At 36.4% G+C, this 25,908-nt stretch overlaps 1 protein-coding gene across 1 annotated transcript in view; it reads right to left on the reverse strand.

Moving 5' to 3' along the window:
* The window catches only part of FGF14 (fibroblast growth factor 14), an 891,082-nt gene that overhangs the window by 839,347 nt on the left and 25,827 nt on the right, over positions 1-25,908 (reverse strand). The gene's annotated exons all lie outside the window — the stretch shown is intronic.

A 25,908-nucleotide genomic window follows, 5' to 3' on the forward strand; every position in this document is an offset into this window, starting at 1 on the left:
GTGTCTTAATGGCAGGCAGCACAACTAGAAGGTTAGGCAGAGAGATGGACTAAGTGGTGAGATCCATCAGCAGATCCAGCTTCAGGCAGCTGCATAGGACAAAGGCTAGGAAAATGAGTCAGGGACAAATTAGAAAGGGTTTCTTTACACTCTAAGGTTTTATTATTTCAACTCTTTTCCACAAGTAAATGCAAAAACTCCACTGTAGATAGTAAAAAGCACCAGAATCAGACTGACTTAGATTTAACTTTACACTCTACTCTGAGACTGTTGGTAACATCATTTGTGTGAGCTTCCCATCTTCAGTCCAGGGATAATGAAAAAATAAAATAGGACAATGAAAGGGAGAGATTTAGTTAATTATGACTATAATTTTTCTGCATGTTGTATAAATCCTTTGAAAAATTCTCCAAAAAGTTAGATGCCTCCTCAAAAGTATAAGACACTGAATGAAAATTCATGAGACTTGATTTCTTTTATTATACACTTTACTAGCAGGAAGTAACTTGAAGAGTGAAGACCAATGGTATTTGTTTCAACCAAAATGCTTTTAAACCCTAACCAGCTAACTGAGAAGGTTTCCACTGCTTACTCAAAGCTCTCGGTAAGATGATGGCATTTTATCACTTTTTTAAAATCCTTCTTTTTCCATGTTGAAGCCTTTTAAAGGAAATTACAGACATTAGGATATCCTACACCTAAAATTTTTGGCATATATTTTTATAACATTTTATACATACTCAAATTAATATTATCACACATAAAAATAAGTAATTTCCTTGGCATCTTCTAATGCCCAGTCCTTATTCTAATTTTCTCTAATTGTCCCTAAGATGTCTTTTATAGCTGGCTTATTCAAACTAGGATCCAATCTAAGACTTCACATTGCATCTGGTTGCCATGTCCATGAATTTCCTTTTAGTCCAGCAATTTTCAATAGGTGTGCTGCAAGAGGCACAGTTGTGGGGCACAAGAATTTTTAAAATATGCAATGTGTGTGTAGTAAGGAGTACTGACCTCTGTTCCTTTAAGTTGTCGTTAAAAAATTACAACAGTCCCCTGGCTGCTGTGGCTCAGTGGATTGAGCGCTGGCCTGTGAACCAAGTGTCACTGGTTTGATTCCCAGTCTGGGCACATGCCTAGATTGCACGCCAGGTTCCCTGTTGGAAGTGCATGAGAGGCAACCACACATTGATGTTTCTCTCCCTCTCTTTCTCCTTTCCCCTCTCTCTAAAAACATAAATAAAATAAAATAAAATAATTAAAATATTAAAGAAAAAATAATAGTAGTGAATCCAATCACTGTCTGGTGTGAATGAATCAAAATTATACCTATGATACATATTTTTAATCAGATTGGTGAAATATATATTTTGGGGCATACTACAGAATTTTAGTAATTGAAAATTGCTGCTTCAGTTTATAAACTATGATATTGCAACACTTTTTCTCTTTGCAGTCAAACCTCTTCCTATTTGCTCTACAGTAAAATAACTCATTATGATCAGCTTCTACTCACCACTATTCAACTAAAACTACTGCTTGTAAGATTGGTCATGTTCTCTAGTTCCCAAATCCAGTGATCTTTTCTCAGTTCTACTTCTTCTTGACCTGTCTGCAGCACCTGACACCAATGACCACATACTCCTTAAAATGTTGCTCTTTGCCCCTATAACCCTGACTGTTCTTTCTCTGTACCTTTTGTTGCTCCCTCTTGATCTGCCTTCCCTTTAAATGATGATGTTCCCTGGTCGTTTGGTTTGCTTCCCTTCTAGCTCCACACTTTCTTCCTGTACAATTTACTCACTCTTTTGGCATAAACTATGAATTAAAGTGTAATTGACAATTAACTTCCAAATTCTTTTTAGCTTTGATTACTATTTTGAACTCTAGATGCTTAAAACAACTTCAGATTTAACATTTCCCAAAGTGAACCCATCATTAGTTCATTTTACCTGATATAACAGAGACCACAAACAGTACTGGCTTAAACACAATAGACTTTTTCTTAATCAAATAACAGTCCAAGTATAAGCAGTCCAGGGTAGTTAGTTTTATGGTGTCAGGATTTCAGGCTCCTTCCAGCTTCTTTGTCTTTTGAATTTGTGTACTCTTCCCCATTCCTATGGACAGTGCCTTAGATCTTCTCTTATTTGGACTATTGTTATGGCCTTATTTTTGGAGTCTTTGCTTCTGGCAGCTTTCTCACTACTTCTAGAAACTGACCTGACTATTTCCAGAAGAATGTAAACAAATTACCATGATAGTCAAGGCCCTTCATATTATGGTTTGGATTTACTATTTCATCTTTATTTCCAGCCACTCCCTCACACTAAATCACCATTTCCAAATGCTTCACAAACTTCCTTCCTTCTTGATTTTGCTAGAACTGATCTTCCCTCCTTACTTCTGTTTTGTCCTTTCTCCACTTCATCATATTTGAAGGTCCACTTTGACATATTATCTCATTGGCTAAATGTTATCTATTCTATTAACTCCCTCAACTTCTGTCCAGAAAATTAAATTCAATAGATATTTAATGAGTATAAAAAATGGTAAGAAGTAGAGATATTGAGATAAATAAAATTGCTTTTGCCCTCATCGGTTAAATATTTAGATGAGATAGGAACATTATTCATTATAATAAAACATTATCAACAAGACAACTGCAAGATAAATGGAATGATATAGGGGCACTTAATCTTGGCTGCAGGCAAAATAAGTTGTTTTGCTTCTGTACACAATAGCATTCTGTTAATGTAGTACTTGTATGTTCAATAAATATATGTTTATATCTGTCTTCTTTACCAAATTATGAGTTTGTTGAGAATAGACACCATGTTGTTTATACCACTATTTTATTCATCACCAAAAGAAATGAAAACTATTTCATCTTGATACCCATTTGTACAAGTATAGGAAAAAAATTTCAAACTTGAAATAACTGTGCAGTGTAAAATTTTAAAAACCAGATTAAAATAATACTCAGATATTTTTAGCCATATTTTGAAAAGAAAAAAGCTTACATGTTAACTAAATGCAAGCAGAAAAGATTATTTTTTGAGGTGTTGAAAAAGAAAATTATTTACCTTCCATAAGAAAAAATATAAAAAAATAACGACAATGTTAAGAAAACTAAACCATTAATGCATAATGCTTTTTAATCTACTGAAGATTGATTTAATTTTAATAATAATTTATGGTTATCACATGAAAAACAATAAAAATAGTTATTTTAAAAAGACATATGAAAAAGTCTGTCAGGAAATAGTCCAGCCATTGTTAATATAAAAAGAACAGTTTATGTGACATCAATGTAACCTGGAAGCCAAGGAGAGTGGACTGGAAGTGAATGCATGAACAATGACGACTTCACTGTTACTATTCAATGGAGGTGGAAGACACCACTGTTGACTGTGGCCATTGCATTAAAAATGACTGAACGAGAGGAGAGAAAGATGGTGGCAGAGTAACTAGCAGCCCTGTCTGCTTATTTCCATCATGGAAAGAACTTGGCGTAAAAGCATGGAGTGGAGAGTGAGAGTGGCTGTGAGTGAGTGCAAACAGGAACAGCAGCACCAGAACTGTGCAGGAGTGGACAAAAACCATGGCCCATGCTTTCTATGCAGTCACCAGAGCTGCCCTACCCAGTGCTTCTGGCTGCACTATGTAGGAACAGCCACAGATTGGCCCATTAGCTGGGAGTTGCTGAAGCAAAAGAGAAAAGGCCAGGGTGATGTAGCACCTGGGAACTGCGCTCCCCCTGTAGGTGCCCTTCCCAGCGATGTCCAATAGGGATTCAGGGATGTTTGGATGAAACTATCAGAGGCATGGGAAGACAGAGGCCAGCACTGACTGTGAGAAACTGTGTGATTTGAGGAGACAGGGAGAGCACAGAGAACAGGGCTGCCAGGAACTGGTGCTGCAGTATGCGGGTCACACAGAGACTCTTCTGGAAGGAAAGCTGAGGCGGGACCAAAGACACTGCAGGGACTCTGGGCTTGTGGGCCAGTGTGCAGGAATGGCAGCTCTGCTAAACAAAAATGCAGAGGAACTGGTACTGTAGCATGAGGGCCACACAAACTCTTTTGGAAGGGGAGCTAAGGCAAGACCCGAGATTCGGCAGGAATTCTGGGATCACACAGCAGCATGCAGGCACAGTGGCTCTGCTAAACAAAAACACAGAAGACTAAAGTGCACCAAAGGACCAGTGGAAGGGACTCGACCCAGTGCGACTCACAACAGAGAGCTGCTGTAAGAGGAGGTTGGAAGACCCATAATTGAACAGCAGCAGCAGCAGCAGCATTCAGGTAAATCTCACAGACAGCGAGCCAGAAAGGAAGGTATGAATCTAAAATCCTATTGTCTCCCTTTCTTACTCCATTAGTACCTTCCTCCCGCCCTTTCTTTAATCTGTAATTTGAAGTTTTTCCTTCTCTCAGCCTGAATTTCATTCCTCACTCTTAGTATTCTTTCTCCCTCTATCCTCTCAAATCACTTCTCTTTCCTCTAGACATCTCTTAAGCTTTTCTTTCTTTCTTTTGCCTTCGTATTCCCATCCCATCTATATTAATCTTAGCTCAATGGTTGTCAAAAGTACTGGGGAAAAACTTTTTCTCTAGTTTTGTTCCTACAATTTCTTCCTCGTTTTCTTCTTCTTCATTTTTTTTGTTTCATTTATGTTCTCTCTCACACTGTATGCATATATTTATTTATAACTTCTGTTTAAACCTAATACTATATACTTGCTTCCTTTTACTTCATTCTGCCTTCTTCACTCTATTTTTTACATACAATATAAATTTTACATTCTCACACTGCTTTATCCCTACCCCTTACTCTTATTGTTCCTCTCTATCTCCTCTAAAAAATCATTTTTTTAAAAATTAGTCAGCTCTTATATTTTTTTCCTTTAGTATAATAGTCTTAATCTCTTTACATCTATATTAATACTGGCCCATTTGTTGTTTAACCCAAGGAGGTCCACTCTAAAACACATCATAATTAAAATGGCAAAACTCAAACAAAGAGAGAATCCTAAAAGCAGCAAGAGAGAAATAGTTAATAATGTGTAGGGGAACTCTGATAAGACTATCAGCAGATTTCTCAGTGGAAACACTACAAGCCAGAGGGAATGGAAAAAAATATTCCAAGCTATGAAAAACAAAGGACTACAACCAAGAATACTCTTCCCAGAAAGCTCTCATACCAAATGGAAGGTGAAATGACTTTCCCAAACATAAGAAGGCTAAAGGAATACATCTCCACAAAACCATCATGTTAAGAAATATTAAAATGACTGCTTTAAGAAGATGAAGAAAAAGAGAGAGAGAAGAATACAAGTACAAAGCGGGAAAATGACAATGAACAAGTACCTATCAATAATAACCTTAAATATAAATGGTTTAAATGCTCCAATCAAAATACATAGGATAGCTGAATGGGTGAGAAAACATGACCCACATATATGCTGTTTACAAGAGACCCACCTCAGAACAAAAACGTACACATATTGAAAGTGAAGTGATGGAAAATATATTTCAAGCAAATGGACATGAAAAAAAGCTGCAGTAGCAATACTTATATCAGACAAAACAGATTTTACAATAAAGGCCTAAAAGAGAGACAAAGAAGAACATTTCATAATACTTAGAGGAAAATCCATCAATAAGATATAACCCATGTAAACGTATGTGCACCCAACATAGGAGAACCCATATATATAAAGAACATCTTGGAGAACTTCAAGAAGGATAGCAACATCAACACATTCATAGTAGGAGATTTTAACACCCCATTGTCAAAACAGATACAAATTCCAAGCAAAGACACACCAATGATATTGACATTGAACAGCACTCTAGATCAAAATTACTTAATTGATATATACAGAAACTTTCACACGAAAAAAGCAAAATATATATTCTTTTCAAGTACATAGGGAACATTTTCAAAGGTAGACCACAAGGTAGGACATGAAACAAAGCTCAACAAATTCAAGAAAATTGAAACTACATCAAGTGTCTTCTCAGATCACAATGGCTTAAAACTAGAAACCAACCTCAAGGAAAAAACTCAAAAACATTCAAATTCATTGAGACTGAATAACAAGTTATTCAATAATGAATCAGTTAATAATGACATCAAAGAAGAAATCAAAAAGTTTTTAGGAACAAATAAAAATGAACACACAACAGCCCAAAACCTATGGGGCACAGCGAAGGCAGTCACGAGAGGGAAGTTCATAACAATACTAGCCTACCTAAAAAGGATAGAAGACTCTCAAGTAAAAAATCTAACCCAACAGCTACAAGAATTAGAGGAACAAGAACAAACAAAGCACAGAGCAAGCAGAAGGAAGGAAATCATCAAAATCAGAGCAGAATTAAATGACATAGAGAATAAACAAAAAATTCAAAAGGTCAATAAAACCAGGAGCTGGTTCTTTGAAAAGATAAACAAAATTGACAAGCCTTTAATGAGACTCATCAAGAAAAAGAGAGGACCCAAATAAATAAAATCAGAAATGAAAGAATAAAAGTCACATCAGAAACAACAGAGATACAAAGGATTGTAAGAAATTACTATGAACAACTATATGATAAGAAATTTGACAATCTAGGGAAATGGACAAATTTCTGGAAACATATCTTCCAAAAGTGAATCAAGAAGAAGGGAAAAGGCTGAATAAACCCACAACAGCTAGTGAAATTGAAGCAGTAATCAAAAACTTCTGGCACACAAAAACCCTGGACTAGATTGCTTCATAGATGAATTTTACAAAACATTTAGGGAAGAACTAACTCCAATCCCTCTCAAATATTCCAAAAATTCCAAGAGGAAAGATCCCCAAACTCTATCTATGAGGCCAGTATTATCCTGTTTCCAAAACTAGGTCAAGACACAACAAAGAAAATAAAACTATAGGCCAATATTGCTGATGCTAAAATCCTCAACAAACTATTGGCAAACCAGATAAAGCAACACGTTAAAAAGATCACAAACCATGATCAAGTGAAATTCATCCCAGGGATGCAATGATGGTATAATATTCATAAATCAATAAACATAATACACCACATAAACAAACTGAAGGGAAACAATCAAATGATCATGTCAATAGATACTGAAAAGGCATTTGATAAAGTACAACACCTATTTATGATATAAATGCTCAGCAAACTTGGAATAGAGGGAGCATACCCCAACACAATAAAGGCCATATATGAGAAACTTGCAGCCAACATCATATCAATGCGCAAAAAAATGAAAGCTTTTTCCCTAAGATCAGGAACAAGACAAGGATGTCTATTCTCTCCACTCCTATTCACCATAGTTTTGAAGGTCTAGGCAGGGCAATCAGACAAGAAAAAGAAATAAGAGGTGTCCAAATTGGAAAGGAAGAATTAAAATTGTCATTATTTGCAGACAACATGAAAGTGTACATAGAAAACCTTATAGGCTCCAAAAAAACTACTCAACCTAATAAATAAGTTGGGCAAAATAGCAGAGTACAAAGTCAATATTCAGAAATCAAAGGCATTTCTGTACACCAACAATAAAATATCAGAAATAGAAACTAGAAAAAAATGTCACTTACTATAGCACAACAAAAATAAAGTATTAGGGAATAAAGTTAACCAAGGAAGTAAAAGCCCTGTATCTGGAAAACTACAGAACACTGAAGAAAGAAATTAAGGAAGATACAAATAAATGCAAGCATATACCGTGTTCATGGATGAGGATAATTAACATTATTAAAATGTCCATAATACCTAAAGCAATTTATGGGTTAAACCAATGGTATATTTAATAGACCTAGAAAAAATCCTTCGAAAATTTATATGGAACTAAAAAAGATCTCATATAGCCTCAGAAATCTTGAGAAAGAGGAAAAAAGTAGGAGGAGTGACAATACTTGATATGAAATTATACTATAAGACCACTGTAAACAAAACAGCCTGGCAGAGGCATAAAAACAGACACTCAGATAAATGGAACAGACTAGAAGGCCTAGAAGTAAACCCATGTCTCTATGGTCAATTAATATTTGACAAAAGGGAAAGGAACATAAACTGGAGTAAAAATAGCCTCTTCAAAAATGGTGTTCAGAGAACTAGACAGGAACATGCAAAAAAAAAATGAAACTAGAGTACCAACTTACACCACACACCAGAATAAACTCAAGATGAATAAAGACTTAAATGTAAATCATGACACCGTAAAAACCATGGAGGAAAACATAGGCAGTAAAAAATCAGATATCCCATGGAGCAATATTTTTTGCTGAGATATCTCTTAGGGCAAGAGAAATAAAGTAAAGAATAGACAAATGGGACTACATCAAACTAAAAAGTTTCTGCTCATCAAAAGAAAACATCAGCAAGGTGAATAGGGAACCAACTGTACGGGAAAACATATTTTCCAATGATACCTCAAACAAGAATTTGATCTCTAAAATATATAGAAAACTTATACAACTCAATACCAAGAAGATGGACAATCCAATTAAAAATGGGCAGAGTACCTGTTCTCCAAGGAGGACATGGAAAGGGCCCATAGGCATATGAAAGGATACTCAACATAACTAGCCACCAGAGATGCAAATTAAAACTACAATAAGATACCATCTCACACCAGTCAGAATGACCATCATTAACAAGTCAACAAACAACAAGTGCTGGTGAGAATGTAGACAAAAATGCATCCCTACTGCACTGTTGGTAGGAGTACAGACTGGTGCAGCCACTGTGAAAAATAGTATGGAATTCCTCAACAAACTAAAAATGGAACTTTTTTTTGATGCAGTGACTCCACTGCTAGGATTATACCTGAGGAATCTTGAAACACCAATTCAAAAGAACCTATCACCCCTGTCTTCATAGCAGCACTATTTACAACAGCCAAGTGCTGGAAACAGCCTAAGTGCCCATCAGTGGATGAGTAGATCAAAAAATGGTGGTATATTTATACAATAAAGTACATACAGCAGGGAAAAAAAAGGAACCCCAACTTTTTTGCAACAACATGGATGGAATTGGAGAGTTTTATGCTTAGTGAAAGAAGCCAGGCAGCAAAAGGCAAATACCACATATCTCACCTAATACAGGAACCTAATGAACAAAACAAACTAATGAGCAAAATAGGACCAGAGGCGCGTAAACAAGAAAAAGACAGACAGTGAACAGAGGAGAGGAGGAAAAGGAGTGATAGAAGGGGAAGAGTCTAGTCAAGAAACTAGTATAGACTTCCAGCCAAGATGGAGGCATAGACAGACATGCTGCGTCTCCCTCCACAACTAAGAAGGAATACAACTACCTCAAAACTAGAAACAACCAGACATTCCAGAAAATCAAGCTGCATGGAAATCCACAAAACAAAGATATAAAAAAGAAATACTCATCTAGACAGATAGGAGGGGCGAAACTAGGGCAGAGAGGACGCGGTGCAGTGGTGGCAGCAGCAGGCCGGCAAAAAGCACAGTCACAAATTTTAAAAAGTCAGGAGGGACACCTACGGAGCATCCCCAGCTCCTCACCAGACCTAGCAGCTCACATTCCCAGCACCAAGGATAATCAAGCCTCATTGCTTCTGACTGTACAGTCCAGTGGGGGTTGGGGTGGAGGCAGAAACTGCCAGTCTCTCAGCAGAGTTGGCTTGTTTAAAGGGCCCCCACAGTCCTAGAATGTCTGCAGACACACCCACTCTGGGAACGACAGCCAGGGCAGCAGCTAGAGGAGCACCAGTCCAGTGCGGAAGTCGGAGAGGTGCCTAGAAAAGGGGCCAGTGCTGGGCAGGTGGTATTGTTCCCTCTCGGACCCCTTTCCCATATACAGCACCACAACGTGGTGAAACAGGTCATGCTGTACTGACGAATTCCTAAGGCTCTGTCCCTTACAACATAACATGAGCAACAACTCTACCTAAAATGTGGAGGCAAACAAACACAGGAGCCTCTCAGAATGAGGAGACAGAGAAGTACGGCTAAAAACGGGAACAGATCAAGGTTCCAGTGGGAGAACTAAGCGATGAGGAGATAGACAACCAACCTAACAGATGCAGAATTCAAAACACTGGTGATAAAGATGCTCACAGGCTTGACAGATATGCTTGAGTATGGCAAACGCATAAGAGAAGAAGTGAAGGCTATGCTAAGTGAAATGAAGGAAAATCCACACAAAACTAATGGTGAGGGGAAGAAAACCAGGGTTCAAATCAATGATTTGGAACAAAAGGAAGAAAAAAAAACAGTCAACCAGTACAGAATGAGGGAGCAAGAATTGAAAAAAAAAAAAATGAGGAAAACTTCCCAAATTTTGTGAAGGAGATGGAAATACAGGTCTGGGAAGCACGGAGGGTCCTGGTCCAGCTGGACCCAGAGGGGACCACACCAGGATGCATCATGAGTGAGATGCCAAAGGTGAAAGATAAAGACAGAGTCCTGGGGAGAAGCAAGAGAGAGGCAGAGAGTTGCCTACAGGGGTGTGCCTATAGGGCTATCAGCTGATTTCTCAGAGGGCACTTTGCAGGCAGGAAGGGACTGGCAAGAAGTATTCAATGTGATGAAAGGCAACCTACAACTAGGATTGCTCTATCCAGCAAGGCTATCATTTGGAATGGAAGGGCAGATGAAGTGCTTCCCAGACAAGGTGAAGCTAAAGGAGTTCATCATCACCAAGCCATTATTATATGAAATGTCAAAGGGACTTACTTAAGAAAAAGAAAATCAAAACTATAAACACTAAAATGACAACAAACTCAACTATCAACAACTGAATCTAAAAAATAAAAACAAAATCCAACTAGGCAAACCAGAATAGGAAAAGAATCATAGGTATGGGGATCATTTGGAGGATTATCAGCTGGGAGGAGGGAGGGGGAGAAATGGGGATATGGTATAGGGATTAAAAAGCATAATTGGTTGGTACAAAATAGGGGGGAGTTAAGAATAATATAGGAAAGGGTGAAGCCAAAGAACTTATATGCACAACCCATGGACATGAACTAAAGGGGGTGAAACTGTTAGAGGGAAGGGGAGTACTGGGTGGAGGTGAGCAAAGGGGGGAAATTGGAACTACTGTAACAACATAATCAATAAAATATACTTAAATTTTTTAATTTTTAAAATTTTTAAAATTAAATATTGTAAACAAACAAACAAAAAAAGAAACTAGTATAAGTGACCCATGGACAAGGGCAACACAGTGGGGATTGACTGTGGAGAGGGGGGAGGTGGATGGGGCAGGGAAGAGCAATGGGGGGGGAATGGGACAACTGTAATAGAAAAACAACTTTAAAAAATGACTGAATGAGTAGAGCAACAAATCTCCATCAAAGTTTGTGTTAAGCTTGCACATTCCTCTGCAGAAACAATTTAGATCATTCAAAAGGCTGTAGTTATGGGCAACTGTTGATTGGCAGCTTCGTTACTACAGCACATCCACTCATGCATTATGTCCAACGCAGAGGTTTCTGGCAAAACATCAATACACTCAGGTGACTCATCCCCCCTACAGTTTAGATTTGGCACCCTGGAACTATGGCTTTTCCCCAAAATTAAATCACCTTTGAAAGGAGAAAGATTTCAGGCTGTTGACAAGATTCAAGAAAATATGACTGCACAGTTAATGTTGACTGGGAGAACTGTGTGAGACCCTAACATGCACAGTGTGAAGGAGACTGAGGTGTCATTGTCCTATGTACAATGTTTCTTGTATCTTGTATCTTCTTTAAGAAATAGCTCTATTTTTCATAGTGCCTGGCTGGATACTTTCTGTACAGACTCATGTGAAAGAAAAACTTAAATATCAGGTATTGAGATACAATTCTACACCAGTTTCTTATAATCATATGCAAAATTAACATACTTCAAAAATCAAATTAAGTGAGTAAGTGGCTTGACATTTAGGTCAGCTGATTCTGACCTTTAGTTATTGTGGTTGCTGACTTATTTATAGAGAAAACAACCTCTTATTAATTTACTTTAAAAGCATTCATTTAGGATGGCATTAATTTTCTCACTGCGCACAAAAAGAGATTCTTGGAGAGGCTTAGCAATTTTAGCATTTTACATAGTAGGTCAACTAGGAAGTCAAAAATAGAACTCTAGCCTATTCAAAGAGGTAATAAATATTATGCTACAAAAGACTCCTTTTCCCATAGCATAATATTGCTGTTAAGATGAATGTTTATTGTTATTATGAATGGAAAAACAAAAGGCATTTCCTTAAACTGGAGAAAAAATATTTTTTGAGCTTTTGTTTTTTTATTTTATTTTTAAAATATATTGATTACGCTATTACAGTTTTCCCAATTGTTCCCCTTTTACACCCCTTTGCCTGGTACCCCCCTTCTCTCCAACCACACCCCCCACTTAATTCATGTCCATGGGTCATGTATAAAGTTCTTTGCCTTCTCCATTTCTATATTATTCTTGTCATCTCCCTGCATATTTTGTACCTAGGAATTGTGCTGCTTAATCTCTGCACCTTTTCCCTAATTTTCCCCTTTCCTCCTCCCAGCTGATAACCCCCCAAATGATCTCCATATCTATGATTATGTTCCTGTTCTATTTGTTTGCTTAGTTTTTTTGTTAGAGTCAGTTGTTGACAGTTGTGAATTTGTTACCTTTTGAATGTTCATAGTTTTGATCATCTCCTTTTTCTTAAGTAAGTTTATTTAACATTTCATGTGATAATGACTTGGTGATGATGAGCTCCTTTAGTTTTACCTTGTCTGGGGAGCACTTTATCTGCCCTTCAATTCTAAATGATAGCTTTGCTGGATAAAGTAATCTAGGTTGTAAGTCCTTGCTTGTCAACAATTTGAATATTTCTTGCCAGCTTCTTCTTGCCTGCAAAGTTTCTTTTGAGAACTCAGCTGATAGTCTTATGGGTACTCCTTTGTAAGTTGCTGCTTTTAAAATTCTCTATCTATAGCCTTTGGCATTTTAATTATGATGTGTCTTGGTGTGATCCTCTTTGGGTCCAACTTGTTTGGGACTCTGTGCTTCCTGGACTTGTATGTCTATTTCTTTCACCAAGTCAGGGAAGTTTTCTTTTATTACTTTTCAAGTAAGTTTTCAATTTCTTGCTCTTCCTCTTCTTCTGGCACCCCTATGATTCAGATGTCTTCATGTTTAAAATTGTCCCAGAGATTCTTAACGCTATCCTTGTTTTTGTGAATTCTTTTTTCTTCCTGCTGTTTTGTTTGAATGCTTTTTCTTTCTTTGTGTTTCAAATAGTTGATTTGATTCTCAGCTTCATCCTCTCCACTATTCGTTCCCTGTATATTTTTCTTTATTTCACTTAGTGTTACCTTCATTTCTCCCTTTTATGTTGTTGCTATAATCAATGAGTTCTTGAGCATCCTGATCACCAGTGTTTTGAACTCTTCATCTGATAGGTTGGTTATCTCCATTTTATTTAGTTCTTTTTCTGAGTTTTTGCTCTGTTCTTTCATTTGGGCCATATTACTTTGTCTCCTCAATTTGGCAGCCTCCATGCGTTTGTTTCACTGTATTAGGTAAAGTTGTTTTGACTCTCTCTTAGAAAAGATACCTGTAAATTGTGTGGGGTGGAGCCTTAGGTAATAACCAGGACAAGGTAACCCACTTTACCATTTTGTGGCTCTGTGTAGGAAGAGGGTTCATAGACCAGCAATGTGGCTGCCTGGATTCTGGAAGTTTGCCCTGCATTTGCCCCATTTCCTGTCACTTTATTCACTTCTTTATGCAACTGGCACCCTTCCAGCTATTGCCCTGGTGATAAACCCCAGAGTGGGTATGTTCATGTATGTTTTAGGTCCATGCGGGCCCTTTACACAGACCCTCCTGAAAATCTGGCAGTTTCTTCTGCCATACCGATCACCACTGGTTTTTACAGCCAGAAGTTAGGGAATCCTTCTTCCTGGTGCTGGAACCCTGGACTGTGTGATATGGCCTGGGGCTGGGATTGCTCACTCCCAAGGTATCCCTCCATATTTTTATCCACTACATGTGACTGTGGGACTGCCCATTTCACCACCACCACTGCCTCTCTGCACCACACTACATCTCTATGCCTTTCCACCCATCTCTCCTTGGTTGTCAGACTTCCATACAGCTTGATTTTCTGACAGTTCTGGTTGTTATTTAAGATATAGTTGTAATTCTCTTTGTAGCTGTGCAAAGAGGCAAAGCATGTCTACCTATGCCTCCATCTTGACCAGAAGTCATATTTTGTATTTTAATGTGATGTCTCTATCTTCTTATGACAGCTGTTGGAAACTCTATTTGTCTTGTTGCCATTTTGAATAGTTTGATTTCCTCTTTCTCTACCCCTACAAATTTATAACCAAACTTCTTTACCCTGGTATTTAATTTTAAACACTGATATACTTCAATTTGGAACTCGATGTCCTGCAGCATTCTGACAGGAGACCCTGCATGGATCCTTTTTTTGCTTTTTGTGGGTTTTTTTTGAAGAAATGTTTTGACTGTGGATTAGTTATATTTGAATATATTAGCCCCCAAACACACTTTCAACTTCCTTGTCTCTATCCAAAATGAAGCAGGGTTAAACAAGCAATTTTAGATCATTTGGATACCCTGGTTCACGGTAGTGGATCTGAAGGGAATTATGTTGTTATATTTTTATTACAGGGAAGATGCTGTGTCAGTAGATTTTCCTCTAAGCTTTTTAAGTGACTTGCCAACAGCACAAATGTGTGCATCCATGATAATGTAATAGTGCTGACTTCCTTCATAAACACTCAAGCAATCAAAAGCTGTTGTGCTGTAAACCATATTTCAGAAACCATGCTTGAGGTTAAGAGTAATCTTGGATGCTTTACCCTGACACCAGTTTCATGCCAATTTGCTCTTATGGCTTTGAATTTTATATAACAAGCTAAATAAAACCTCATGGTGGACTCAATTTAACATTAGAAAGTTCCTAGCATATTTTTAGTAACAACAACAAAGTATTCTTCTGTAGGCTAAATTTGTTCATGCAGTTTCAGATTCCAGCCCTACCACTTTAATTCTTCACTGTTTAACATTTAACTATGTTCCCTGTTTACTACTCATGAGAAAAAAGAAATTGTGACAAAGGAATTCTCCATAGACATTTCTCCATATTACCAATTTAACCTACTACTTTACTTATGGAGTATAAACTTAACCATTGAACTTTAGGTTATAAAATGGCAGAGATAAGCCCTTGATAACAAAACTTAAGCTTATTTTTAACAAAAGGCACCCACCCCTCAATGGAACCATCTACAGCAGCATACCGACCGCAGTCAGAAACCACAGTCTCCCCAAACTTCCCCATTCATTTCCCCTGCAGTTAATCATCAGCACACAGCAGAGTGTAAAATTCACTGTCTATAGAAATGCCAGACAACATGAGAAACTTTATGCATATTGGGGAGTTCAAAGTCCTTTGCTTTGTCACAAAATCTCTGTGACCTAAACTCTTAAATTTCACGTTTTTCTAATTGAAATTCTAAGCTAGATTAGCCCCAAGAAAAAAGTTTTCCTTTAAATATTCACTGAATTCCAACATGCTTCCTTTTTTTTTATCTATTTCACACTTAGGATTCTTCACACTAGGTGCCTCTACCTCTGGAAATGCACTTTATCAGGATCTAGTTAAGTAAGGTTATCCCTCCGGTTTCATCACCCTTTTAGTCAGTGGGGCCAGAAGATAACCATGGTGAAACAGAGTTCTTATACGGTGTGACATATTTGTTACACAGGTCAGTACCATTCACTTAAGGAAGAAACTACACGAGGGCATGAATAAAGGAGGTTCACTAGAATTACCTTGGGGTGGGCTACTCCAAGCACATAACACATAACTCTAAACCACTAAAATATACTCCAAGTGTGTGGAAGGGTAGATGTACAGAGCATAAAAAGTTTCCTTGGACTGAAAGAAACTATTTCAAAAACTAAGTCTACTAATTACTAAGTGTGTGATTAGGAACATGATCTAACTACTTTGAATTTCAGTTTTCTCACTTTTAAATCAAGGTTGCAATATTGTGGCAGACCATTGTCCTTTTACTTCTTTACACTTTCAAACTTCTTACAGTGAAGTGGGAACATGTGACAAGCTCTAGTCTATAAACTATAAAAGAAAGTAATATGTGTAGCTTCCAGACTGAGGCCTTAAAAATCAATGCATGAGTTTCCTGTCACTTTTCCCCTACCACAGTAATCAAGGAGGTGTGTGCTAAGGGCAGTATAACTGAAGGGCAACATTGTTTCTCTCAGCCTCAACTACTGTTCTAGAATATTTTTCAAGGAGGAATTGCCTGGGAAAGTCACCTGGCACCATAGTAAATGTGGTGTAAGCAAAAAATAAACCTTTACATTATAAGGTCACTGATATTTGGGATCTGTTTGATACTACACTATAATCTTAATCTAGCCTACTCTAATTTACATACGTAAAAGAATTAAATTGATTTTGAGAATTAATTGATAAAATAGCTGTTATGCTTCTAACATAGTATCTGACACATGATAGGTAACACATGTCAGTTCTTCATCATGTCAACTCTGAGTCTGTTTCCGCGTTAACAAAATTTTAAAAAGATAAATATGTATCTCACACTATTACTTTCAAAATTAAAAAAAATAAAATACATAAAAAAAGTTTATCACATACAGTGAGATAATAAACATTAGGTTGTTTATTTTCCCTTTATTCCTCTGAATTGTTATCAGAGGGAATTTAAAAGGTCTTTTGCCTCCCATTAAAACTTGCTTTCCTCATGTTCGAAGTCTCAGAGTCCTTGGGAAGCTAAAATACTAAGCTTATTTCATAGTTCTAGGAAAAACATCACGTTTTCTACTTAAGACAAAAAATGCATGACAGAAATGATAACAGTTTAAAGAACTTACTAATCATAACCACAAATAAAATGACTTCATTTCATAATTACTCTGATTAGTCATTATTTCCTCATTCAAAAAAAAAAAAGAAATTAACCTTCTTTTTACTATTGATATTAAAGGCCCATAAATGCTACCTTTCAGGACTTTTGTTTAACCAAGAGAACTAGGTAAGAAGTGATGTGACCTCTGTCATCTCTAAACTCAGTAACATTAAAAGCTGAAGTATAATTGGAACTACTGAACCAAAATGAATATGATTTAGAAACAATAAGGAGAATTATTTTAAAAGAACCCAGTCATTTGTGTGCCAACAGTTATTATACCATTTCACAGGATTTGTTCCAGAGAAATTTTATCAAGAATACATTGTGAACTCTCAATTAACAGACTAGTATAATTCATCTGTTTCCTCAGTAAAAACTAGTTTCATGTATGTGTCTTTGTGATGTAAGCTATGTATGTGATCAATGGCCCATCTCTTCCAAGTCTAGGTCCCATAGCCTAACACTGGAGTGCTGGTGTCATTGGAATGGGGCTTTTCAGTCACATGGAGTCTCCAGACATGTTAGTGTTCTTCTATCCTTCACCAAAAGACTCCCAACAACAGCCAACATGGCCATTGCAGCACAGAAAAAGTAGAAGAGCATGCATTCTGCTGCTCTCCCTCTCCTTAGCAGAAGTGGAAAAATAAAATGCCAAGACCCATTCTGCTTTCCTCTGCTGTAGCCTAACATACAGGGCAATGAAAGATGCACTGTTGAGAATACAGGTGCAAACTAACCTCATTCTGACAGACCAGCTTAGCTCTTCTGTGTGTTCTCTGTGCTGTAGAATCAATATGTGAGTGGTGCTTAGTCATAGTGACATAGTAACTCACTGAAGGTATTAACAAATGAGTTGTTCCAAGGTCGCACTCTCTCCCTATTCCATGGCCATGTAGTTCTTTATCTGTTCAAGGTTAAGCCTTGCTGCTTTATAGTCTGAGTGTTTGAAGACCTCACACAAGACCTCCTCAACTGATGTGCACCATGTACAACTAAACTTACAATTGAACAGCATTGGATGTCATCTAAGTAAAAAAAAAAATTATACAGAAAAATAAAGTATAAAAATATTTAACTAGCACATTATTTTTCTGTATAAACTAATATCCCTCTTGGTACATGAAGCCCCTTCTACTAGCATCACTGTTTATTGCTTCTTTATCTTGGGATTTATGATTTAAGCATTGAGCTATAAAACAACCACAAATGCACTGTCCACAATTTGATCTGTCTCATATTTCCCTAGCATAATTCTTTAATAGTAAGATGGAAAGAACAATTCTATTGACACAACAAAAAATTAAAAGGAAAACAGACACATTTTAAAGAAAGTGGTAACAATTAAAAGGCAGAAGACATTATTTAACACAAAGATTAATTTTAATGAGTTCATTATGTTATCAGATACTTAGATTATTTTATTTAACTGAATGGGGTCGTCGGCGGCGGCAGCCGTCCGTCTCGAGAGACGATGGTGTAGCTTCTTAAGAGTCTATCTGCACTGCCGAGAATGGCTGTGCAGTCCGACTCGGGAGTGACACGGTATCTGTCTCCTCCCGTGTTAAATCGACATCTTGCGATGTCGCTGGAGTGTCCTCTCCAGTGAAGCTGAAGCTACAGAGCCTGGGCAGGGTGATATGGAGGGTCTGCTGTTGCCCATGCAGCAGACCCCCCCTCTCTTCGCAGCTGAAGGATCCAAGGGAAAGACGGAGTCAATACAGCTTGGCTTCAGGTGCGCCGCAGGAGTTGCCGGTGTTGACTACAACATCAAACCGCCTTAGGGACTCCGGCTCCGGATTTTCTGTCGGGGTTTACTCCCTTAGCCTTTCCCCTGAAGAGGTATGCCGCAAGGCAGCGGAGGTTTTTTGGAATCAGAGTTTTCCTTCTCTGATGTGCCCTGACTGGAAGATCGAACCAGCGACACTTAGCTCGCAGGCCGACGCTCAATCCACTGAGCCAAACCAGCCAGGGCTCAGCAAGAGAATTATCTCCTTCTTATTAGGTAGTATCTCTTGTATGCTGATATATCCTGCCTTACTCAAATTATGTCCCAGCTCTGAATCCACTTTTGGCTTTCTCTTTGGTGTAATTTTGTTTCTCTGGTTTGAATTAACCTCTAACTGAATGGGGTAAAGAATGAATTTTCTACTATGCATCCTGGGTTATTCTCATAACACCAAATATAATTATATAATAATAAAGTACAGATGTACAAACATGCCCCATCTTATGCATTTTTTGTGTCTTGTTTAAATGTAACAATAATTTATTAACCATTGTTTAATGTGCTATGGGGAGCCAAACAGAAGTGTTAGCAGAATTTCCTTGCCTCTAATGACCTAAGGCCTTAGGGAAATAACACATGTGCACATGTGCACACACACACATGACTTATGTCTTTTCTTCCTCAAAGCTTCTGCCCCACCAAAAATAAATAAATATAATTAAAAATAAACACCATAAAAAACGTTCAAATCCTAATTATTCTTAGAGATGTATCCCACTGAATATCTCTTAAAACCTACAACTACTCTATTCCTATACCATCATGTCATTGCCCATAAACTATTGCAACAACTAGTCATCTGCCTTTATAAATTCCAGGTATATTCCAGAAACAAAAGCAATTAGGTGTTGCTAATTTAAAACTTTAGGTAATTTTCTGTTAATTAGACAACAAAATCAAAACTCATAACCTGATAGGACATGTTCTTTAACAGCTCATCTTGCCTGTCTTCAAACCTAATCACCAACTTCACTTATACTACTGGGTATTCCCTCCCCTACCATCTTCATCTTCTTACACTTAAATTATGCCAGGTTATTTCAAAAGCTGAGTTGTTGCGGATTTTTCAACTCATTCTCTCTCTCTCTCTCTCTCTCTCTCTCTCTCTCTCTCTCTCTCTCTCTCTCTCTCTCTCTCTCTCCCTTTCTCCCTCCCTCCCTCTCAAATGGCCTTAATTCTCTTTCTGTCCAACAAACTTTTATTCATCCTTGAAAAATCAATTTTGATGTTACCCATTTAGTGAAGACTTCATCAAGCTACTTTTTGTGAATCTAGAAGCAATTCGTTTTATTGTTATAACACATCACATTGCATTACAATGTTGAATTACCTCTCTTTTTCCAGAGTTACACTGTGTGTTCCATGTGGGAGTGATTGTGTCTTGTTTATTTTTATAGCCCCAGTACCAAGCACAATTCTTCACAAATAGAAGATACTTAGTCATATTGAATGAATGAATGAATGAATACCAAATAAGTGCTTGAAAAGTTTACATAAAGGAGAATTTGATTTTTTCTGGTGTGATCAGGAATTACTACATTAAAATTTATGTAAACAAAATGTTTGTACATAACATTTTAAATGCACTAATAAAGTAGGGTATGTTCAGAAGCATGTATAATCATTCTTCAACCCTTTTTAACTTCAGACTTTCTCAAAATAAGACACATACTATATCGCACATGCTCTTAACATGCTGTAAGTATGTAGTTGAAAGAGACTTATGTAGAAGTTCATTTAAATTCTTGAAACTAGAGAAGTAGGATGACTTTCTCCTGTCTGCATCATTATTCTCTAATTGTATTTATTAGTATTAATCTGTAACAATTATATTTATAATATTTAAATAAATGAAGCCATTTTAATGCTATAATTTAGCCTGTTCACTTATTTAAGCAGTATTTCTCTCTACTTAATTCAGAAATATTACCAACCTACTTTAGGATAAAACCTGCCTAACATTTAACCCAAAAAAGTCTTATATAGCATGTAGGTAGAATTGCTAAATTTGGAAAAAAATAAAAATAAGAAACTTACAGGATACCCAGTTGAATTTGAATATCAGGTAAATAACGAATAACTTTTTTAGTGTAAATATGTCCCATGCAATATGTAGGACATACTTATACTAAAAAAAATTATTTATCTGAAATTCAAATTTAAATGGCTGTCCTTTATTTTATCTAACATCTCCACATGTAGTAGACAAGAAGCCTATGAACAAATCAATGCAAAGAGGGTCTTAGCTGACCAAGGAATTCCACCTATAAAGACTAACTTTCCTGGTACCCAGAGGAAACCTAAAGAACTCAACCATCCAATGCTCTATGATATTTAGGAAACACATCATCAGCCATGAGCTATAACATTAGAGCTCTCAATAGGAAACTCAGTTTGGTGAAGGCACTATCAAAGATCAAGTCTGAGGGCATTTTTTTATAAATCAGAATAAAGATGATGTTCTTTATAGAACTAGACTCATGAAGTTGTTCTGCTACTTTCTTAAAAGACCTTATTTTATAGCTATTGTAATCTGCTCAGTAATATTGATGAGATACAAAAGGCCAATAGGTAAATGAAAAGGTGCTCAACATCACTAATCATCAGAAAAATGCGAATCGAAATCACAATAGAATATAACCTGACACATTTTAAGATGACTTTGTTTTTAAACCAAACATAACAAGTGTTGGGCATTTGGAGAAAAGGGAACCCTGGTAACATGGTTGGTGGGACCTATAAATTAATAGAACCATTATGGAAAACAATATGGAGGTTCCTCTAAAACTTAAAAAGATAATTACCATATGATATAGCAATCTCACCTCTGGGCATTTATCCAAAGGCATTGAAATCTAGATTTCAAAGATATACTCCTATGTTTATTGCAGCATTATTCACAGTAGCCAAGCTATGGAAACAGTATAAATGTCCATCAAATGAGAAGAAGAAGAAATCTTGCCCTTTATAACAACATGGATTAATCTGGAGGACATTATGCTTAATGAAGTAAGTCAGACATAGAAAGACAAATACTATATGATATCACTTATATGTGGAATCTAAAACAGTCAAACTCATAGAAGCTGAGAATAGAATGGTGATTGCCAAGGGCAGATAGTAAGGGAATGGGTACAATTATGCAAGATAAATAAGTTCTGATACCTCCTACACATAAAGGTCTGTCCAGAAAATATCCAGCCATGTAATATGAAAAATAGAGACCTTTTTTAGGAAATATACAAAATGCAAGGAACATTGTACATAGAACAGTGACACCTCTGTCTCATTCAAAGTAGGCACCTTGTGACTTCACACAGTTCTCCCAATCACCATCAGCTGTCACATCATATTTTCCTGAATTTCATCAATGGTCTGAAATCTATCCCCTTTTAAAGGTGATTTTAGGTTTGAAAAAATCCAGAAGTTGCAGGGCACCAAATCTGGGCTATAGTAGGGCTAAATCACCTGGGTGAACTAATGTTTCACCAAAACTTCTGCACAAGATGTGATGCATGAGTGCGTGTGTTGTTGTGATGAAGCCGCCAATCACCAGCTGCCCATGACTGTGGCCTTCTGAATTATCTGAATCGTTTCCACATAGAAATTTTCAAGCTTAACACTAAATTTGATGCATAAGGTAGATTTTTGTGCTGTTAAGAAAATATTTTTGCCTGCTTTATCTATTCTTCACAACTGGCAGGCAAAAAATATTTTCTTAACAGCACAAAAGCCCACCTTATGTGTTTTATTGAAGGAGAATAAATATCAAAGTGAAATTTAAAGTTGCAGGTTAGACTTTATATATATATCAATAAGCAGATGTGTGATGTGTCAAACTCTTTCACCTCACTAAACATTTACTGAAAGGAATTACTTTGCAAAAACCAAATTTATCCCTTCTAGAGATTTTTTTCAATAAAGGGATGAAGTAAAATTTTCTAAAGTGGCTCAAGATATATTACTAGTTTACACAAATTTTAAATTCTCAAGTTGAAACAATTCCATTAAAAGATAAGCTTGTTAGTGAATTATGCTAATTCCACAGTATAAAGAATACTTGAGAAATGAGAGAATGTCAACTAACATTTGCTAAACTTTATTTCAGACAACTGAACTCTCAGAAACAGGAGGGAAGAAAGGCAAAGCAATGTATCAGAGCCAGTGTTAAAAGAAGATTTTGACTAAATAAATCCTAACATCATTTCAGCTGACTATACCTAAATGCAACTGAAAATTCAGAGAGTAGTAGGAAAGGTCACTCACTCTGATCAAAAGTAATACCTATGCTACCATAATTACACTCCACAAATAAAATCCACATTTATATGTGGTCTTAGTTAAATTTCATTACTAGATACAGGATCAGTCTAGGGGCAGGTGCTCAGCAGGAACCAAAAGCAAATTCTGTTCCTTGTTCCCTAAATCCAGCATAGTGTACATATCACACCTGTGATTGAATCAGAGCCAACAGATAGTGAGATACAAATAACAAAATGTTTTAGCTTTGGAGTATACAGTTGTTTTGGAAAGTCAACTTTAGACACAAATTATAATTCTTTAATGATAATGATGCAGAAAGCTAAACAAGGTTTTATCAATTTTTAAAAATCAAATTAAACCTATCATATAAAACCTAAACTCTAAGTGAAGTTGATTAAAGATGTGAAGTTCAAAAGATAAGACTGCTTATGTGGGAAGCTGCATTTTGAAGTATAAACTTTAGTTTCTATTTTAGAACTCTGTCCTTTAAATTTCAGTAAAGAAAAACATTCACTTGAGGGGTTTTTTCCATACAAGAAACAATTCTTAATTTAAGAAAACCCAACCTCAATTCAGCCTATACAATCCTCCATAAAAAGACCAATAACAAATTTAAAGCTATACACTTAAAACCAAAACCATAACCAAAAGAAAAGGGTATCTTAATGTATCTTCTTTCTTTAAATGTTTCCTTATTAAGTTCAAACTTGACCGAAATGAAAAACTCTATTACTTCTGAAGCTGTAGTATCTAGAGTTCAATTCTCACACTGATATTCAAATTTTAGTCAGTGAATTCTGCTAAGAATAACGATGTCTGACTGGTTTATTATTTCATTAAATATTGAAGTTCTCCTTCCACTCTTTATGTCCTCTGAACCCTCATTCATTCCTAATTTTTTACCCATAGTTATTGTCTATGTACTGATAATGACAGCATACCTTTATGCAACCCAGGCCTCTCTTTTGAGTGTTAGATACAACTGCCTAGAATCTACAATGCTTTTAAAGATATATTTTCCTCACCCTCAGCCTTTCTGGGAAAGAAACCACACTCCTACATAATTCTAACTAAATAAAGTAACTAAATATCAAAAAAAATGTATAAAGTAACTTTAAATTCAACTTCACTGTTCCTGGTATTATATCTAACTTTCAATAGAAAACCAATTATATGCTTAGTTGATTGACATTTTGAATCAGGTCATCTTCACTTCTTAGGTTCCCTAAATAATGTTTTTTCAGAACATTTATATTTTGTGTTTTCCAATAGTATTAACCAAAAAAAAAGGGAAGTTTGTTATTTATTGTCACTCCCATGAAAAATGTAGCCATCACAAGCTTAGTAGTGCCAGGCATTAGAAATTACCCCAGTCACCTGAATCCTGAAATAGGAAGTGTACTCATTGGATGCAACATCTCTGCCACCAAAGTCAAGATCTACAAGGCAGTGCATTTCTACAAGGCCCTTGAAAGAGGCAAATTCAAGCTAGATTTTAAATATCTAGTTTATTGTTTTCTAAAGAAAATGAATGAATGACAGAGCCTATAGTAGTCAGGTAGGAGCAACGAAGGGGTTACAATTTTCATGAATAATACAAAATTGACAAAATAGGCTATTTATAGTGTTCAGAGTGTAAGTAGCATGGACACTAACTAAGACTTAAATGCACAATGGGGGTGGAAGGAGGAGTTGAAGTAGTAAAAAGAAATAAAAGTGCAGTAGCAAAATAAAGAGTTCAATGCTGCAAATGAGATTTCTAAATCCAAGGAAGTAAAAGAACAGTTGGGTAGAGAATCTCTTAGCAGAACAATGATAGGAAAAGATTGCTTTAAAATGTGCTTCATTCACATCAGATGAACAACCCATAGAGTTTTCCTCAAAGTTTATGAGGTAATTATTCTTGGATATAAGCATTTAAGGAAGATAATAAAAATGAAGTAAAATATACATATTAGAAAAGCTGTAAAAAAATTTTAAATATTCATTTTGGTATATATATAAATGATTAAGACAACTCTACAAGATATAAAGGAAAAGCATATTTTGTAATATTCTAGCACAGATATCTGACAATGTTCTTTTGCTCAAGAAAACTGTAAGAGCTTCAAAACTATCTGTTTACAGGTAGTCCCACTGTAGGCAAAATACAAGATGTTCCAGGCTCCTTTAGGCCCTGTAGGCTTACAGTAAACAACTAGTTAGGTCCATGAAGTACAAAAGAAGGCTCAATGAGAACATGGCTTCTACTAGGCCTTGCTTCAAGCTTTACTTGGACACTTTTTTGAAGCCTTTGTAACCAAGATTTAATAGTTACTGAGAACTGAAAATATGTAGACATAAATAGTGATTCTTTTTAACATAGTACCCTAGGTATTTATATACACATCATACTCCTTGCTTTTTAAAGTGACCAAAATGGAGGCATAGTGTTTGCATTAAAATTTAAATAAGGAGATATCCAAAGATAGAACATATAACTTAAGATACTTGAGTATTTACATTAATTGTGATTTATTGGCAAAGTACAAAAGCCCTACACATAGTGTTAGATCGATAGATGGCACTCATTCTGACATGAACTTAGTGTTGGATTGCACATGGTTGATCAGTGCACATCTATAGAGTTGATATCAGGAGGAAGTTAACTTCCCAGAGTCCCTCAGAAGAGGACAAAGATAAATAAAGTACAAACTGATTAGAACAACCATATGACTAAGGGTAAAAAAAATTCCTTTTAATGATTCACTAATTCCCATAGTAATTATTTCCAGAGTATATACTGTTTGCAGAGGTACTAAGGCAGAGTCTAGGGTTACCACCACGTAATGGGGACACAATTCCTCTAGAAAATTAGTGGTAATCAACATTTGTGGATCATTTTAGAGAAAGCAAAACAGGATAATTAGAGGAGATATTTAAGGGGC

The sequence above is a fragment of the Furipterus horrens genome, unplaced genomic scaffold (genome assembly GCF_987537825.1).
Source record: "Furipterus horrens unplaced genomic scaffold, mFurHor1.1.pri manual_scaffold_12, whole genome shotgun sequence".
NCBI lineage: Eukaryota > Metazoa > Chordata > Mammalia > Chiroptera > Furipteridae > Furipterus > Furipterus horrens.